Source organism: Galeopterus variegatus, unplaced genomic scaffold (assembly GCF_000696425.1).
Source record: "Galeopterus variegatus unplaced genomic scaffold, G_variegatus-3.0.2 Scaffold82, whole genome shotgun sequence".
In the NCBI taxonomy this organism is placed as follows: domain Eukaryota; kingdom Metazoa; phylum Chordata; class Mammalia; order Dermoptera; family Cynocephalidae; genus Galeopterus; species Galeopterus variegatus.
Genome location: NW_007726193.1, coordinates 15,743 through 36,164, shown reverse-complemented (window position 1 = coordinate 36,164; position 20,422 = coordinate 15,743).

The window sequence follows — 20,422 nt, the reverse complement described above, 5'->3', positions numbered from 1 at the left end:
GAGCAGGGACCCTGCTGCCTCCCGACGGGCTGGGGACCATTCCAGACCCTGGTGCGAAGAGGAGAGAGGAACCGAGCCCAGGAGAGAGGCAGTGCTTGGATGATGGAGGGGTTGGGGGTGGGGTGGGGAAGGGCCCTAAAATGCCATTTGTGATACGGCTTGAAGCTGCTTCTCACAAGGTGGGAGATTAGGAAAGACAAAATTAGTCCACGGAAATAATCTAATTTTCATCCAAGAAGTGATTCATGTATTAATCTAACATTTATTAAGTACCTAGTGTTTACCAGACACTGGTAAGAACCGGACTGACAGAGATAATGAATATGTATATGGTTGCTGACCAGTAGGTAAATAATAGGTATCGTTAGTACTATGGATCATTTATTTTTTTTTATTTTTTAAAGAGATTTAATTGTACATAATTTGTGGGGTACAGTGTGTTGCTTCAATACATGCATATACTGTGCAGCGATTCACTTAGGATAGATAGCATAGTTTTGTACCCATTAGTCCACTACTAACCTAAATCCTTAGAATGCTTCAAGAGAGCAAAGGAAGCAACTACATTGTTTTAATCTCTAAAGATTTTTTTTCTGTTAATCAAAACAGGATGAATATATTGGTGACAGAATGGCAGAGCAGACATTACTGTAATCAGGGCAGAGAGCAGTATGAATCTAGCAGTTCTTTGCATGCTGAAATCCCCTCAAATCCCAACACTGTGTGTACTAACCATGACTTCCCTCTTGTAGAGTTTGGGGTGGCCACACAGAGTGTGAAATACCTAGAGAGCAGCCTGGTTGGTTTATAATTAGTGCATGGGAACCTGAACTTGTGTTTGAAAGGCTCTATTCTAACCATGCTGTGTTGCAAGCATAACATGGTCACCACCAGGGCCGCACTGTGACTTTCTTGGGCACTTCTGCCTTTGCGAACCTCTTCCTCCATAAAATGGTATTAAAAGTTTCATTTTACATTGGGTTGGCCGGTTAGCTGAGTTGGTTAGACCCTGGCTCATACACCAAGGTCTGGGGTTCAATTCCTGTACTGGCCAGTCAAAATTTAGATTAAAAAAAAAAAAGTTACATTTTACAACTGCATTGGTGTAAAGATGAATATATTATTGATGGAGTTTGGATGTGTTGTCCCCTCCAAAACTCATGTGGAAATTTGATCTCCAGCGTGGCAGTGTTGGAAACTGATTGATTCATGGGTGCAGATCCCTCATGAATGGATTAATGCTCTCCCTGGGGGAGGGGGGATTAATGAGTGAGTTCTCGCTCTATTAGTTCCCACGAGAGCTGGTTGCTTAAGAAGACCCTGGCACCTTCTTGCTCTCTCTCTCTTGCTTCCTCTCGCCATGTGATCTGCTTGTACCCGCTGGCTCCCTGCCACTTTTTGCCATGAGTAGAAGCAGCCTGAGGCCCATGCCAGGTGCAGCTGTCCCAGAATCGTAAGCCTAATAAACCTCTTTTCCTTATAAATTACCCAGTCTCAGGTATTTATGTTATAGCAACACAAAATGGACTAAAATAATTAGTATTATATATTAAAACGTTTTCTTCAACCTAAAAGATTACTTTTAGCTTCTGATTTTAAAAGAAATTCAAAGATTTATATGGGCCTGTAAGGTACTATGGATCCCTGGCACTGTGTCTACAGTGCCTAATGGAGAGGTCAGCCCTTGCAGTACCATTTCTTGATACTGAACTTCCTCTTTTGAAAAAGAAGTTAAATTAAGAAGCACCCAATCGACAAGGGGCAGAAAGACACAATACGAGTTTAAGAATAGGTAATAATGAATATCAACAGAAAGTACCAGTTCCTACTCTTTTGGTCAGGCTTTTGGGGTTTTAAATCAGCCCCTAGTAATTAACAATACCTGTGGAAATATTTTTCTGTGAATGTGTCTCCAACTATTTCAGTAACCAAAGACTTCCTCTATAGATCTCATAATTGGATCAGGATGAGTTCTTGGATCAGGTATGTGAGGTCTGGGTTGCCAGGACATAACCTGAATACAACTAAAGACACAGCTGAGCAATTATAATTGGACAAGTTCATGGATGAAAGATCCATAAAGCTTTTGTACGCGTTGAGGTGGTATGTGTGTATATGTTAGGGCTTGGCATCCTGGAAGGCAATTACTAGCCTGTTTCTTTTGTTGGCCTCATCACAACCCTGGGTTAATGTTTGATCCTCACTGGCAGTTGTGATTCATATTTGCTGCCCTTCGAGGTGCTTTTGTTTTCAGGAAAGAATATATTGATTCAGATTAATGCATAATAAACAGGTATCATGGCCCCCATTCCCAAAGAAATGTACAGTGGCACCCGTCTGCATTTTCGTTGTGGTTGCCCTTGCAGAGGGAAGGAAAAAAGAGGGATTCATTGAAAAAAGCAATGCAAATGGATAAATGCTGAAGAAAATGCAAGGATAATTGAGGAACAGAGGGCTGAAACCAAACCAAGGCTTAGAGAAAGAGGATGGAAACATGCAGAGAAACAGTTCTGAGTGAATGACATTTTCACCTGAGTTATGTTCAGAGCCCACAGGGGAAGTGAAAGGTTTTGACTATTCTCATAGAACGGACACATCTGGACACCTGGTGTGGTCTGAATGGGGGCGGGGGGCTTCAGTGTTCTTCATTTGAGGATTCCATGTGAACTGTATTATGCCCTTTGGATAAAACTAGCAAAGCCTGAATCCAGGGATATGTGAGTTGGTCCTTAAGTTAGGCAATCAATAAATATATACTGAACAGCTATTACTTTACAGTACTAAGCTACATGCTACAATGCAAAGAATGATAAAGTACCATCCCTGCCCTGCATTGAAGTCTCTGATAATCCAGTTGTAACTCTGTTTAGTCTCACAATCAGTAGAGCATTTCATTTCATAGAGAATTTTGAGAAATTATCATGAATAAGAAGCAGGCTCATTACAGAGGGCTTTGCTTGTGGCCGCTCCATTCTGTATTCCCCATTTCTCTTTCCTAAGAGAACACAAATGTTCAGATACATATCCCTCTCCTGTGAAACCTATGTACTTTAGAATTTGATCCTATCTTTAGGGTGGGTCTGTTCGATCTAAGAAAAATTGCATCCGTCCTGCTATAGTTTAGGCCAAATAGATGAGAGGAGAGATTTGCTGGGGGCTCATGGGTGAGTTCCCACTCTCTAGAAGAGCATCCCTCCCTCTCCTGATGAATATGAGGATAACGTAACTCCATTTGCAACTGGCAGCAAAAACATGATGCAGGTGACCATATAATTGATCATCTAAACCAGGACACTACTGAGGGTGAAAGGGGTCGCTAGTAATAATTATGTCAGGGCCAAAGGCATAAGCAAGGTCTTCCCAGGAAATCAGGGTGGATGGTCACCATGATGCTAGGAACCAGGTCTAGGAGGGAGCTGATGCTCAAGGCAGCACAACAAAAATAGAGAAAGAACCTGGGATTTGGGACCATGACTGTGTTATCGAACTACTAGAACAACCAACTCCAGAGCTACCCAACCTTGCATTTCCTGTTATGTAAATTATTACATTGCTTTATATATAGGTTAAACTTTTTTGAGTCAGGTCTCTATTGCTTGCAATTGAAAGCATCCTAAGACATACATGCAGTAACGGAATTGTCTTTGTTTTGTTTTAGTCCAGTTCCAGGGATAAGGCCCATTCTGGAGTCAAGAGATCGAACAAAAACAAGTGTAGAGAAGAAGTAGGTCAGGAATTGGTGTCTCGATCTGACTTTAGAAATAAGTGAAGGATATCATCTAAACTAGAACATGATTGAAGTACATGGCTCTGTTTAACTTGGAAGACCAGCTGCGCATGTGGTGGTTTTCATTCTAGCAGTGCCTTAGAGATACGCTTCTGCCTCTGACAAAGGGATGAGACTCCCGTGCCAGGGGCCAGGATAGTTTAGTTCTATCTCCTGCTCTGTCACTGCTCTGGCCGAGTGGCTTTGAACAAGCCATCTTCTCTCTCTTGGATTCCTTGCAGCAGTAGTAGCCATCTTTCCCCTTACATCTTGTCTTTCTGACTTGATTGTAAACATCATGGGAGGACGTGTGGCTTATATGTGTCTCCCACAGAATCTACTTTAGTTCTCTTCGTGTAGGAGGCCTTCAATAAGGAGTAGTAAATTCGTTATTACTTCCTCTCATGTTTGTGCTTAGTCTTTAATTATTCTTAAGGAGCTTTAATATCTATTATCTCCCACAAGTATTATAACCATCAAATGCAACTTCCTTTTTTCCTTTTGGAGGGTGGATGTGGATGGAGTGGGTTTGGCATTGGAGTCGTGTGACCATCACCTGAGGCTATCAGAATTTGCCCATATCAGCAGAGAGCCCTGTACAAGCCAAGTGAGAAGCCAGGATGCATGAGACAGAGCAGAGTCCATATAAGTCACCAAGAAAGGGCCAGAAAAGATTATAGCCAGGATAGACAGTTGAAGTCAGGGGCATGTTATAATAAGCCAGTGGATTTTAGTTAAGTGAAAATTGACCCAGATTTGTTTTGGGGGAAGTGAATTATTTTGCTGCGTGGGATACCAGTGCCAACTGTGGCATGAGTGTGGTTGAAATACTGGTACATAAAGGACCAAGGATAGGATAGCTCAGAGAAGACCTTGCAGAAGCCAGCCTGCCGACGGTGGAATCGGGGATTAGAGAGGTGTGCACAAGAAAATCTGGACACACACGCACACCTTTACATGTGCCAAGTTTCAATCTCTTTCCAGGTGTCAGACTTACCTTTTCCTTTCTTAAAATTTCATTCACAAATGAGCTTGATTGATCCCTGAGTAAGAAAGAAGAAATCAGCAGAATTGCCCTGGAATAATGGGCATTAGTAATTAGAATATTATCCAAAACTGATCATAAAAAGTAACTGCTGAGACAGGAGCATTGTTGTTAAAGAGGACAACAAGCAGTGGTTCATAATTATCTGTAATCACCCAAAACCACAGTCTCCTGGTGCCTGGCACTGTGGTGAGGGCATTCTATCTCTGCAATAATCTCTTGGGAGAAGAGCTATTGATGACTTTCTCAGCCATCAAACACATCAGCTGTTGGAAGCGATTAGTTTCCCCATAGATACAACCTGTCTGACTAGCTAGCATGCATTTCATAAACAAATGAGAGTGTGGCAGGCAGTTTCCCAAATGATCTATGCCACAACCTGCATTGCATGGTCCTACCACCCACACTCAGTGTGTCCACGGCCTGTTAGGTTTGTCCTGATTCATGCATTGCAAGTGTCTCTAATGTAATTGACAAAGACGTTTCTGTTGCCATAACGTCAAGGGATGAAAGGAGCTGCAAGGTCATTAATTTCTGAACAGCACTTCAAGGACTTTAATCATTTTATTTTTTTCATCTAGGAGAATATCTCAAATTATAGAATTTTATGAATGGAACAATTTTATAGAAGGACGGAAAGAAAGCGAGTGTCAAATCTCTCTTATCTAGGCTGGTTAGCATTTCTAATTGTCATGCTTTGCATTTGTGACTTCTTTGTGCCGGGTCAGTATCTAAAAGATCTCACAAGATTGCTCACCATCAGCCCTGTGTATCTTGGCCCCCCCTCAGGCGAATTCTCTGATGCTCTTCACCCGTCAGCTTATCCTTGCTCAATTTCTGAGCCAGACCACCAGTGTGTTGGATCTGAGATGAGGCTGGCTACTCTCATTTAAGCTCCTCGTGTTCCTGAGTGGAGTGTACTGGGTGTCACTCAGCCATGGAGCCACAGCTTTCCCCAGTCACCATTTCACTGACCTCTTCCCACGTTCGCCCCATTCATAGAACTAGGCTTCTGGGTCTGATTCTCTGCAGAGCTCTCAAACCTTCCACTGGAGATGCAGCTCCACTATCCAACCCAACTTAACAACATGTCCCATCAATCTCTGATGTCCACATGGGATTGAGTTGGTGTCTCATTCCTTAGAGGAACTGTCCCCAAACTTGACAGCAATGTTGCATAAATTGTGAACCATCACCATCCTGGATAATCTCTTTCACTCCTGTTAGGTAGGTCTGTATTTTTTGACGAGGAAACATTTTAGAGGAAAAAGAGGTGACCTTTTGAAAAATGTGTTATTGCTTGAGAAAATATTCACAATTAATGTGGAAATACTGTAGAATACATATAATTTATGCTTTTGAAATTAATTGTTCATTATAATATTCATCTAAAAATTAAATATAAGTGTAAAAGGCTATTCTATCTTCAGTATAAACATTTGATCATAATTGCTTTCAGTGATCTGCAAATTTCTTCAAGTTTTTCTCTTTCTAGTATTTACTCAACTGAAATAATATTATGTATTATTTTAGTCCTGCTTTTGTCTCAATATCTTCAAATAATAAGCATTTTCCCATAGCATTTAAATAATATTACATAATCACGATAAACATTTTCAATGGTTGTATACAGTTTTCTTAAGTGGTTCATCACCACATACTTAGTTTTTCCCTTGCTGTTGGAAGTGTAGGCTATTTCCAAATTCTGCTGTTATAAAGAACACTACAATTAATATCTTAGTGTATATCAATGTTCCCTATTAATAGTTATTTCTCAGAATAAATACACAGCTGTGATAATTATCTCAAAATAAAAAATTTTATTAAAAAATAGAGAGACAGAGCCACAAAACAGAATTGACAGCCCAGAAACACAATCTATTAAATATTAGCTTATTACTTTGTAAAATAGAAAGGACAAATCAATGAAGAGGAGATTTTATATTAAATAGCATTGAGACAATTGGCCAACTACTTGGGAAAAAGTGATACGATTAGAGTCCCACCTTACAACACACACCAAAAAAATTCGAATAAATAAAAATGGAATTATTTAGGGTAGGTGTGTTTTTACTCAATAACAGAAGACATAACACAGAAGATCGATAGATTTAACTTTACAAATTTAGTGTTAGAACCATTTTTATTTTAGCCATTATAACAGATGTGTAGTGAAAGCTCATTGTGGTTTTAATTTGTACAATAGTCTCCCCTTATCTGCAGTTTTGCTTTCCATAGTTTCAGTTAGCCAAAGTCAACAGAGGTTCAAAAACAGATAAGTACAGTACAATAAGATATTTTGAGAGAGAGAGAGACCACATTCACATAACTTTTATTATGGTATATTGTTATAATTTTTCTATTTTATTATTAGCTATTGTTAAACTCTTACTGTTCCTAATTTATAAATTAAACTTTATTATAGGTATGTATGTATAGGGAAAAAAAAGTATATATAGGGTTTGGTACTATTTGTGGTTTCAGGTATCCACTGGGGATCTTGGAATGTATCTCCCATGGATAAGAGTATTTCCTTAACAGTTAATGATGCTGAAAATCTCTTCATGTGCTTATTTGTCATCTGTATATCTTCTTTGGTTAAATGTCTGTTCGTGTCTTTTGCCCATTTTATAATTGGATTGTTTGTTTTTTTACCTTTGAATTTTGAGAGTTCTTTATATATTCTAAATATTAGTTCTTTGTCAGATATATGGTTTGCAAATATTTTCTCTTAATCTGTATCTTGTGTTTTCAAAGAGCCAAAGCTTTTATTTTAATTAATTAATTAATTTTGCCTATGGATGTCCAGTTGCTCCAGCACTATTTGTTGGAAGGGTTATCCTTCCTCTTTTGAGTTGCTTTTGCACCTTTGTCCAAAATCAATTGACCAGATTTGTGTGGGTCTATTTCTGGATTCTTTATTCTGTTCCATTGATCCGTGTGTTTATATCTCCACTCGCACACACTGTCTTGATTACTGTGGCTATATAGTAAGCATTAATATCAGGTAGAGTGATTCCTCCCACTTTATTCTTGCTTTTCAGGATAGTTTTAGCTATACCAGTTCCTTTGCCTTTTCATATAAATTTTAGAATAAGCTTGTCTATGTCTACAAAAAGTTTTACTGGGATTTTGATAGGAATTGATTTAAATCTATAGATTAATTTGGAAAGAAGTGACATTTTTTGTATGTTGTCTTCCAATTCATGAACATGAAATGTATTACCATTTATTAAGGTCTTTGATTTGTTTTTTTCATCAGCCTTTTGTCATTTTCAACACTCAAATCCTGTATGTATTCTGTTAACTTTAGCCCTGAGTGTTTTATTTTCTTTGGAGTAATTGTAAATGGTATTGTTTTAAATTTTGGTTTTCATATGTTCACTGTTAGTGTGCAGAAATAAGATTGATATTTTTGTACTTGTAATTCTGTGACTTTCCTGAACTCAATTATTAGAATCATTTGTTCTAGGAGATTTTTTTTTTAGAGATTCCTTGGGATTTTCTGCGTAGCAATAATATTGTCTGAAAATAGAAACTGTTTCATTTCTTTCTTTCCAATATGAATACTTTTACATATTTTTTTTGCCTATTGCATTTGCTAGAACTTCCAGTACTAAGTTGAGTATAAGTGGTGAGGGTAGACATTATTATCTTGTTCCTGATCTTAGTGGAGATAATTTCCTTCTATTCTTAACTTGCTGAATTTTAATCAAGAATGAGTGTTGAATTTTGTCAAATGCATTTTCTGCATCAATTAATATTGATTATCTGATTTTTCATCTTTAGCCTATCAATATGATGGATTACACTGATTTTTCAAATTTATGTATCTATCATATTCTTATTTATTTATTTACAATTGAAACATAATTGATTGTACATATCTGTGGGATACAGCATTGAATATCAGTACCTGTGTGCAATGTGTGATCCTCAAATCAGGATAATTGCTATATTTATCATTACATAATGTAAGCATTTTTTGTGGCCCTTTACCAGTTTCTTGCTAATCCCCCTGCCCCTCCTGCTTTCCTGGTGGCCTCAGTTGCCGGCCAGTTAGCTCAGTTGATTTATTTTTGAATATTGAATCAAACTTTTATGTCTGGAATAAATTCAACTTGGTCCTGGTGTATTCTTTTTATACATTGTTGGATTTGATTTGCTATTTTGTTGAGGATTCCTGTGTGTAAGTTCATGAAGAATATTGGTATGTAGTTTTCCTTTTTTGTACTATTTTGCCTAGTTTTGGTATCAGGATAATATTTGTCACATAATATAAATTGGGAAATTTTCCTCTTCTATTTTCTGGAAAAGATTATGTATAATTGGCATTAATTCTTCTTTAAATGCTTGGTAGAATTCTTCAATGAAACTGTCTGGGCCTGGAGATTTCTTTTTTGGAGAGTTTTAAAATTACAAATTCAATGTCTTTAATGGTTGTAGGTTATTCAGATTGTCTATTCCATCTTGGTTGAGTTTTATTAGTTTGTGGTTTTGGAGGAATTGGTCCATTTCTTCTAAGTTGTTAAATTTAGTAGTGTAAATTGTTTGTAGTATCCCCTTATTATCCTTCTAGGATTTGTAGTAATATCCTCTGTTTCACTCCTGGTACGGGTGACATTTCTTCTCTATTTTCATTTTTATCATATATACTAAAACTTAATCAATTTTATTTTATTTTTTGATGAACCAGCACTTTATTTCATTTGTTTTTATTATTGTTTTCCTAGTTTCAATTTTATTGATTTCTGCTTTTTATTATTTCCTTTCTTCTGCTTGTTTTGAGCTTATTTTACTCTACATTTCCTAGTTTCTTGAGGTAGTAACTTAGATTATTGATTCAAGATCTTGCCTCTTTTCTAATGTAAGCCTTTGGTGCTATAAATTTCCCTCTCAGCCCTCTTTTAGCTGCATCCCACATATTTCATTATGCTGTATTTTCTTTTTCATTTGTTTCCATGTATTTTTTTATTTCCTTGGAGGCATCCTCTTTAACACATGGATTATTAAAAAGTGTGTGGCTTGATTTCCAGGTGTTTAGAGATTTTCCTGTTCTTCTTTTCCATTATTGACCTGTAGTTTGACTTCATTATGGTCAAAGGACATGCTGTGTGTGATTTCAACTCTCAAATTTATTAAGGTATGTGTTATTGCTCAACACATTGTGTATCTCAGAGACTGTTACATGGATGCTTGAAAAAACGTGTATTCTGCTGGTGGTGGTAGTGTGTTTTATATATGTCAATAGGATCCTGCTGGTTGATTGTGTTGCTCTTTTACACCATCTCTGATATTCTATCTAATAATTCTATCAGTTGCTGAGATGAAGGCATTGTAGTCCCTAAGTATAACTATGAATTTAGCTATTTCTCCTTTCAGCTCTATTTGTTTACACTTTATTCATTTTGAGACTCTATTGTTGGGTGCATACATACTTACAATTGCTATAGCTTCTTGGTGTATTGATCCTTTTATCATTCTGTAGTGTCCCTCTCTGCTCTAGCAATTTTCTTTGCTCTAAAGTCTTCTTTATCTTATATTAATATAGCCTTTCCTAATTTTTAAAATTTAATTGTTGCATAGTATATGTTTCCAACCTTCTACTTTCAACCTATCTATGTCATTGAATTTCAGGTGCATTTTTTTTTGTGAACCACATATAGTTGAGTCATTTTTAAAATCCACTCTGTCAATCTCTGCCTTTTTATCAGTGTATTCAGACCATTTACATTTAAGATAATTATTGGCATGTTAGAACCTAAGTCTGCCATTTTATTGTTTGCTTCATGATCATTTCTTCTGTTTCTCATTCTTCTGTTTCTCTCTTCTTGCCTTCCTGTGGGTTACTTGAACTTTTTAAAGGACTCCATCTTGAGTTATTTATAGTTTTTCTGAGTTATCTCTTTGTATAGCTTTTTCAGTGGTTTTCTCTGGGTATTATAATATAGATGTGTGATGTATCACAGTCTATTGGTATCAACATTTTGCCAGTTTAAGGGTAGATACTTTACTTCTATTTAATCTCATGGCTTTCAAATATCACTGTCTTGAGTAGCAGGTGGTGTTATAACTTTTGTTTTAATCATCAACCATAATTTATAAAACTCATGAAGAGGATAGTCTTTTGTATGCACCCATATTTCTGCTCTTTCTGTTGCTTTTTCCCCCTTCTTGATGTTCCAAGTTTCCTTCTTTTGTAATTTCCTTTCTGTTTAAGGAATTTCCTTCAGCCAATATTTAAGGGTAGGTCTGATAATGATAAATTCTCTTAATTTCTCTTTGTGAATGTCTTGATCTCCACTTAATTTCTGAAGGATATTCTAGGTTTTCGGTTCTTTTCTTTCAGAACTTGAAAAATATTGTAGCACTCTCTTCTGGCTTCCCTGGTTTCAGATGATAAATCCACTGTCATTCAGATTCGTGTTTTCTGTTAAGTAATGCATCATTTCTCGCTGTCTGCTTTCAAGATCTTGTCTTTGCCTTCAGTTTTCAGAAGTTCAACTGTGGTGTGTCTTGATATGAATTTCTTTGGATTTATCCTGTTTGATGTTTGCTCAGTTTCTTGAACCTGTGTGTTTTCTTTTGCCACATTTGGGGTGTTTCCAGTCATTACTTGTTCTAATATTCTTTTCAGCCCCACTCCTTCTCCTCTTGTTCTGAAACTCTGATATATGAATGTTAGATCTATTGTTATTGTTCCACAGGTCTCTGAGAATCTGGGTTTTTTTTTTTTCCAGTCTATTGTCTTTCTGTTTTTCAGATTGAGTAAATTTTATTAATTTGTCCTCAAGTTCACTGATTCTATCTATTGATGTATTTGCTCTACTATTGAGTCCATCCAGTAAGTTTTAAAATTTTTGGTATTGTATTTTTCAGTTATGAGAATTCCATTTCCTTCTTTTTTATAATTCTCTTATAAGATTTTCTATTTTTTCATTTATTTAGAAAGAATTTCTTATTGCTTGTTGAAGCTTTTTTATGATGGTTGCTTTAAATTCCTTGTCAGATAATTTTAGCATCTGATTTGTCTCTTTTTTTGACATCAATCAATTGTCTTTTTTCACTCAAGTTGTGATTTCCTTGGTTCCTGATATAACGGGTGACTTTATTGTATCCTAGACATTTTTGCTATTATGTTAGAAGACTTTAGGTCCTATTTAAATATTTTATTTTAGCAGGCATTCACCCTATTTACGTTTAGCATGCAGGTCCTGATCTACTTTTGTGGACTGTGGCTTTAATGAGAGTTTAACTTCCAGAGCCTTTACAGTGCATCTTGATGTGCTTGATTTTATCTGGTGCTGCTGGGACGCCCACTAGTCCCTGGTGGTGCTGTCTGGGGGAATCAAAGGGATTTCCCCAGGCAGGGCCTCCCGATGTTTAAAGGTGGAGGAAAGGAGCCTCTGGCCCACAGGGGTGAAGAATGCTTCCTGGACCAGGCAGCTTATGGTGTGTGTCAGAATCCCTCTGGCCAGTGCCGACCTGACACCCAGTGTCTCAGAGCAGGAAAGGGGTGCCTCAGGTCTGGTAGGGGAGAAGAGAACTTGCCTTAGATGCTTGTTTTTAGTGGGGCTCCTGATCCATCCCCCCTGCCAGCACTGTAGGCTTACCTGGTGTTGTCAGAGGGACTACCACTTGATCTGCTGAAGGATTGAGCCTACCTGGGCTGCCTTGTGTTGCCAGGTTGAGGATTTGGAAATGCCAGGCCTGGGTTGCCTTCTTTTGTTGGGTAGGTTGATATAAGACACCCTGCTGCTATGTTGTTCCTCCAGTCCAGTCCTCCAAAACCAGCTCACCTTCCTCTTACCACTTTTCAGAGTGTTCCTTTGGTTGCCTCTTGAGTTATTTCCAGGGGTTATGCTGCTTGTACTTAGCAGGTAAGAGCAGGGAGAAATGGATCTAAGCCATCCTGTCCAGACCAAAACTTTCTTAAAATTGTTAATTGTTTCTTTTAAAACTAAAGGACAATTCAAGAAAATGATTATGATTATTACATGATTGATACTAAAAATAATTTTGAATAGAAAGAAAGGGCATTTTAAAAAATGATCTGCCCTAGATGTCAAATATATGCCACTGAAAGTGGACAAAGCAAAAGGAGAGATTAGAAAGATTGTGAAGAACGGCCTTGAAGCCAAGGGTGAAAAGAGTGTTAAGAAGCTGAGAGGGGTTATTATTACATTTGTTTTATGATGGGATTAGAAACGAGAGGATCTGAGGCATTAGGTTGCTTGCACAAAATTGCTTGGGCATTTGGCTGCAGGGTGGTTGCAGAATTCAGGATTATGACATTTCAAGACCACGGTAACAGCACACTGTTTCCTAGGGCACTGCTTTCAAACTCCTAACACAACATTTGCCAGAAGATATACTGCAACAGTGAAATAAACCTTTTGCCTATCTGGCAAATGAACAAAAAGTTTCAATAGAAACAAATGTTTCTACTAAATTTGCCTAGTATTAAATGTCTGTTATTAATTGTCTCTTAATCATGCTGCTTGGAGGGGACTTAATTAATGTTCATGAATTTATTTTGAGATAATAACTACCAAGTGGAGTGCTTTCTCTTAGAGGGAGAATATTGAATTATTATTGCAGTTGGATAAGTCTGTGAAACCATTACTTATGTCTTCCCTTAAGCTTCTGACTTCTAGAATTTATGCATGACAATTTCTAATAAGTCATATTTCTCTAAGTTTCATTTGCCCACAGTCACTTCTATACAAGCTAAATATTTTTGTTCTCAATACAGTAATCCCCCTTATCCACAGTTCCACTTTCTGAGGTTTCCATTACCTGCAGTCAACTGCAGTCCAGAAATATTAAATGAAAAATTCCAGAAATAAACACTTCACTTAAGTTTTAAGTTGAGTAGTGTGATGAAATCTCATTCTGTCCTGCTTCATCCCACCTGGAAGTGAATCATCCTTTGCAGTATATCCAGTCTACACTACCTGCCCAGTAGTCACTTCATAGCTGTCTCAGGTATCACATTGACTGTCATGGTATTGCAGTGCTGGTGTTCAAGTCACCCTTATTAAACTTAATGGCCCCAAAGTACAAGAGCAGTGATGCTGTCATATTGTTATAATTGTTCTATTTTATTATTAGTTGCTGTTGTTAATCTCTGTGCCTAATTTATAAATTAAACTTTATTGTAGGTATGTATATATAGGAAAAAACATAGTATATGTAGGGTTTGATACTATCCGCGGTTTCAGGCATCCACTGGGGGGTCTTGGAACCTATCCTCCACAGATAAGGGGGGGTTACTGTAGTATATACAGGATTTCAGGTACAAGTTGACCATTTTCTGATTAAATGTGTTTGAGTCTTTCATTAGATTTCTAAAAGTTGACTCTGAAAAAAATATAGACAATGTATTTAGATTTTTTTTTAAGGGAAATTCTTTTGCAAAGAAATTCGAGACAAGAGACTCCCGGCTCCCTGCTGCCCCCCCGCCCCCCCACCCCCCCAAAAAAAAGGCCTTCCAGGAAAACTACTCCCAGATGAAGCCAAACTGCAGGAAGAAGCCATAGCATCCTGGATGAAAATTAAATTTGCTTTGGTACCCAATACAAAATGTCTATGCGTTTTGGTGATTGGGCTGTGATTATTTTTTATATTGATCCATGGGAAACTACTCAATGGAAATAGATTAAGATGTCTTTGAAAAATCTGTTACTTTTAAAACATTGGGATGCTATTTCCCCTACCTCAAAAATTCCTCTAGGAGATGAAATGACTTCCCAGCATCCTGAAAATGTGAACCAAGCTTCCAAAAGTGTCTATCTTGCAGTTAGCTAATGCTTCTGCCTGAGGTGCAACTGGTTTTAGGGGTCTTAGCTTCCTCCTGCATGTCTTATAGTGTTCATGGTAAAAGTTATGATGCTTCGGTAATTTGAGACCTCACCTCACAGCTGAGCTATTAAATCATGACCGTATGAGGAGGTGAGATGGCAAGGATTTGGGTGGGAATGATCAGGTTTATAAATTACAGTGCAAGAATTAGTCTGTTAGTATAAATTATTACTCAACTTGGAAGAATCTAAGGGTCAGGTCCACAAAATATCATTCATGTGATGTACAAATGATTCACCAAGAGGAGTGATGCACTCATTTATGGGGCAGGCTCTAACATCTATAATTCTGCAACCCGGGAGCAGGAAGCAAGTCTGCTCTTGCAAACCTGCTGAGAAGAAGCACTGTTTTTTTTGTTAGTTATCCTGCTCATTTGTTCTTCTAGATTGTATCATCTGATGCTTCAGAATGTTCCCTTGCACTGAGTACTGCCCTAATGTGAAGTGTACAGCTAAAAAGTCATTGTTATTTTATCTTCAGTGTGGCCAGCTCTGCAGTGCCAAAGCAAAGTGGAGAAATGATTATTTGTTATTATATAATCATTTGCTTATTTGATAGTAGAAGAACCCAAATGATTATTGTAACCCAAATGTCTCTTTGGGAATATGAATGAGGTCAAATTAGTTAAGCCAAACTTCCTAGCTCTTAATCCCACCTGCTTATTCAGAGTCATCAGCTTTCTGGAAAAGTCCTCCCTCTCCCAATTGAGTATTCCTGGGTGTCCCTGGCAGGATTTCACAGGGAGCTCATGAACCAGCATGGCAGCTGCAGGCCCCACACATTCACCACGATCAAAATGTCCTTCTCTCCTGCAATGACTTACCCTTGTCAGTGTTATCTGCTCAGACGTGGAGTAAGGTTCTCTTCCCGGTGTTGGTGCTAATGGTGAGAATTCCAACTTTTCACCCAAGTGCACTCTCTTGCCATGCACTCTGAATAGTTCATGATGCAGTAGCAGAGAGGCATTCTGTTTTGGGCAGCAGTCCAGAGAATGTCTCTCTTTTCCACTGTGTGATATTCATTGTCACCTGAGCCCCAAAGCAAAAATACTTGTGCTCAGCTCACCAAGTGGCTCACAAAATGGTTTCTTCCATGTCAGATACCTTTCTTGGCATCAAAAGCATGCTGCAAAACCAGACAAGAGCAAAAGTCTTGCCTTCTGCTCTCTTGGCCTCATTTCTAATTTCTTCAGTTTTCACTAACTCCACACTTCATGCATTTAACTCTTCTTTCTTCTGTCGGACACAGGACTAAAGAACTCAAGGACTCATGGACAGCAATTCATGGAAATACTGCCCACCTTACCACACCCCCTTCAATCCTAGTGGTAAGCGAGTTTCTGTGAGCTAGTACATTTTTTATTGGCCTCAATCCTCCATTTGGCTTTGGCTGTTGAGATACGGCCTTTGATTCTCTAAAGCAGTGGTCTCCAAAATGGGGTAACCACACCCCAGGGTGAATGAGATAATACATTGGGGTATAGGGAGCAAATGTTAGAATGAATAGATAGATTCAGTTTTACTACTATTGAATATATAGATTGCCATCAGTGCCCTCCCTCTGTCTGTATGAGAGAGTCATATGTTCCATGTGGTTTTTGAGATGCCCTGGGAAAGGAGGGAATGTTCCACACTGGGAAAAGTTGACAGTGGAGCCCTAATGTGATTGCTGCTTTGAGCATATTTCAAAGTATTACAGTTCATGTGTTCCTGTTAGGTAGCATTACAAATCATTACAAATTACATTATCTAGTAGTAACTAATAACCCTCTCAAAATAGGTATTATGTACCTTAAAAAAAAAATCCCTGCAGAGAAACCATAAATCAAGATGCTACCACTAATGCAAGCTTACAAAGCCAGAAGAAAATGACAGCACTGACAATTCTACCCTGGTTGTAGCTCAGCAGCATCCATATTACATAATGTAATGACGTTCTAATCAGATTACTCATAAAAATAGAAATTATCAAGGAGACCATTTAACATATCTTAATAACAATTATCTTAGTTTGGGGTCCCCTCAAAACAGACCCCAAGACAAGGATTTAGATGCAAGTATCTTATTTAGGAGGTGATTCTGGGAAGTACCAGGGGAGAGTAGGGAAGAGCCACACAATGGCAAGAAAGCCAAGAAAGGGTATGTTGATGAATGGGTTACCACTTTGGGCACCCGATTCTCTATCCTGCTGGGGACTCTCTGAGAGACTGTGTGGAACTGAATTGTCCCTCTGAGGTGTGAGGAAGTTGGGGTATTTATTCAGTGACTCCCAGCCCTTATTGGTTGCGAGTCATTCATTCTTGGGGTGTTAGGTTCCTGGCGCTTCAGGCCTCTCCTGTGCATACTTAATAGTTAGAGAATGCTTTCGTGCAGAGAGACACAGAAGCTATTGCTTGTGCAGGAACCTCCAGCAGATGGCTGCTAGGGTGGGCCAAGGAGATACAGGCTGGGCTCTGCCAGTGTCTGCCAGTGCAATGAAGCTTTCGGAGACTGCATATCATTTCCTAAGCTATTAGAAAATGATACTAGGAAGACATCACAATTGGAAAGCCCTTGAAGAATATTCATTGTCTTTTTCCCCTACCCTTTCAAAATATGTTTTTGTGTATGTTTCATTATACACAGAACACATTAGAGCAGTAATATGTAAATATAATTTAGAAACAAATATATGTGTATTGGCAGTTCATGCTCAAAATATTTTTATTGATGTAGGTGTCTGGATCACAAAAGTTTTGGCGTTCACTCCTCTGGAGGGGGTTAGAATCTCAGAATGGTTTATGAGCACTAACTACAAATCCCATTGAAACATTCCAGGCTAGGGTAGAATCATGGAATAAAAACCATAACCTCCCCCCTCCTTTTCCTCGGAGCTGTCTTACAAAGGACTCTCTCCCTCTGTTCTCACAAGGCTTCTAGCAACTTGGTTGCTTCTTAACTCCTTTTTGGATGTCATGGCACTTAAAAGCAGGTTGTCTTAAATATGAAAATGTCAAAATGTGGGGTTTATGGTGGGCAGGGAGGGGAGGAAATAAAAGAAGATGGTATTGAAAGGGTAGGGCCCTGATGATCCTGTCTGTGGCCCTCATTTTATCGGTGGGTTCTGAGAGAGCATGAGCTACTGTTCATGATGGTCGGCCATAATGCCCTCTGTTGAGAAGGCTCACTTCCCTGGGGGGTGGGGCAGGGTGGGTGGAGAGCCACAAGGACATACTGGTTGATTAGACTGATCTTTCTGATTCACTATTTAGGGACCCTTTGTCTTCAGTAGCCTGATTGAATCAACACAGTTTGCTAAATCAAGATTTTTCTGGGACCTGCTTTAGTCATTGGTAATAACTCATCAGGGGTCTGTCTGTATCAACCATTTTTAGTATCTCCAGAACATCTGTCTCCTCAAGAAGTGCTAGAGGAGTCAGGGCCAGAGCTGTCAGCCCTGGTATTCTGTTCCTACAATGGAAACTGAAGAATAAGTTTTGGGAAGATGTGTTTTTCTTGCAAACTTCAAGGTTAGAAACATACTAACAAAACTCATGAGCTCTGCTCAGCCACCTAACCACAGACACACACAAGCACAGTCAACGATCGCTGATTGTCTGTGCTAGTGCCTTTGGCAGACTAGGAAGGAAGGAAGGACAGGAGGGAGGCAGCAAGGGAGGAAGGAAGATAGGAAAGAGGAAAGGAAAGAAGGAAAAAGAGCAGGCAAAAAGGGAGGGAGGGAGGGACGGAAGGGGGAGGGAGAAAAGAGGAGAAGAAAGAAGGAAGGAAGAAAGAAAAGGAAGAAAGGATGGGAATCACCCCTGGCTTCCTTAAAAGGTAACTAACCACAAGCAAGGCCGTGCATGGTGATTACTGAATGAAGTGGACACACATGGAAGCACGTCAAGAACTTAGACAAAAGCTGTGACAATCAGGGAAGCATCCAAGAAGAGGTGAGATCTGAGCTGAAAAGGGATTCTCAAGCCTGGAGACTGCTACATCAGATTGTGGGTTCCTACCACCAGATGTTCTGAGCCAGCAGGGCTCAGGTGGGGCCTGAGCATTTGAATTTCTACCAGGTTTGCAGGTGATGCCCATGCTGGTGGCCTGGGGACCACACTGGGAGAGCTACTTCTCTGAAGGATTTTAGATATGTAAGTGACAGGGCCATCAGGGATTGAGATGGGGAAGATGTTAAGAGTAAAGGTGGGATTGAGATACCACCTCACCCCAGTTAGACTGGCTATTTTCAAAAAGACTGAGAATAACAAATGCTGGTGAGGACGTGGAGAAAGGGGAACTCTTCTACACTGTTGGTGGGACTGGAAGTTAGGGCAGCCATTATGGAAAACAGTATGGAGCTTCCTCAAACAACTACAGACAGAACTGCCATACAACCCAGCAATCCTACTACTAGGGATATACCCAGAGGAATGGAAATCATCATGTCGAAAGGACACCTGCACTCCCATGTTCATCGCAGCTCTATTTGCAATATCAAGATATGGAACCAACCTAAATGTCCATCGATAGATGACTGGATAAGGAAAATGTGGCATATATACACTATGGAATACTACCCAGCCATAAAAAAGAATGAAATTCTCCCTTTCGCAGCATGGATGAGCCTGGAGAAAATTATGCTAAGTGAAATAAGTTAGGCACAGAAAAAGAAATACCACATGTCTTCTCTCATAAGTGGGTGTTAAGAGAGAAAGAAAGAAAAAGAAAGACCACAGTAAAACTTTGAACTTGCAGGAGAGAACAAACCTATAGTTGTTAAAGGTGGGAAAGGGGGAGCAGGGGGAGAGTGGTTAGGGAGTAATTGGGTAAGGGACACAAAGAATAATTATGGTTTGTAATAATGGACATACTAATAATATTGATTTGATCATCACATACTGTGCACAAATACTGATAGTCAACTCTGTATCCCGTAAATATATACAATCAAAAATAAATTTAAAAACAAGAGTAAAGATGGGGAAAAGAGTAAGACATGTTTAGGAGGATTCTGAAGTGAAGGGACTGCATAGTAGAAGAGTGGGAGAAAATAAGGTCAAGGACTTGGGAATGTATCCTGTAGGCCAATGGGAGGCATTGAATGTGCTTGAGTAGTGCCATGACACGATGGCTACTTTATTCTAGGACTAGTTAGTCCTTCAGGAGTATGTTCCACGGTGTGGTGCAGGGCAGGGGAAGAGATGCATGAAGAAAGGACGTGCAAGAGCTTGTGGATTTATGGAAGTTGGTTAACAGAGGTGAGGAAAGAAGTGCTTCTTGGGGGGTTAAATTTTGGTAAGAAGCATGGGCCAGCATTCCTCTCGGGAAAGAAGACAGAGGAAAATAAATGGAGTCTGAGCTTTCGGTCTTCCATTATTCAAGTTTTCCTAAAACGTGACAGCATGAAAATCCTCAAGTCTGCTCAGAGTCTGTGCCAATTTGATGGGAGAATCTGCAGATTTCCAGGCAGTAAGCTGATCCCTGATGGTCTTCAACCCAGGAGTGAGGAATTTTCTGTTTATGGTTTTGACTCAAAAAGGATCCAAATTTGCCCCACCCTGGAAGTGCATCACTAAGGGGGAATTTTCAATGTTTAAAAATGGGTTATAAGAAGATCACATTGAATTTTCTTTTTTTCCCTCTGTGAAGATAAATGCAATCAGTGTGACATTGATTCCACTTCAGGCAAGAGAATTGTTCTGTGTGCGCGCGCACCCCCCCCCCACACCCCCCCCCCACAAAAACACACAACACACCCGCTGATCC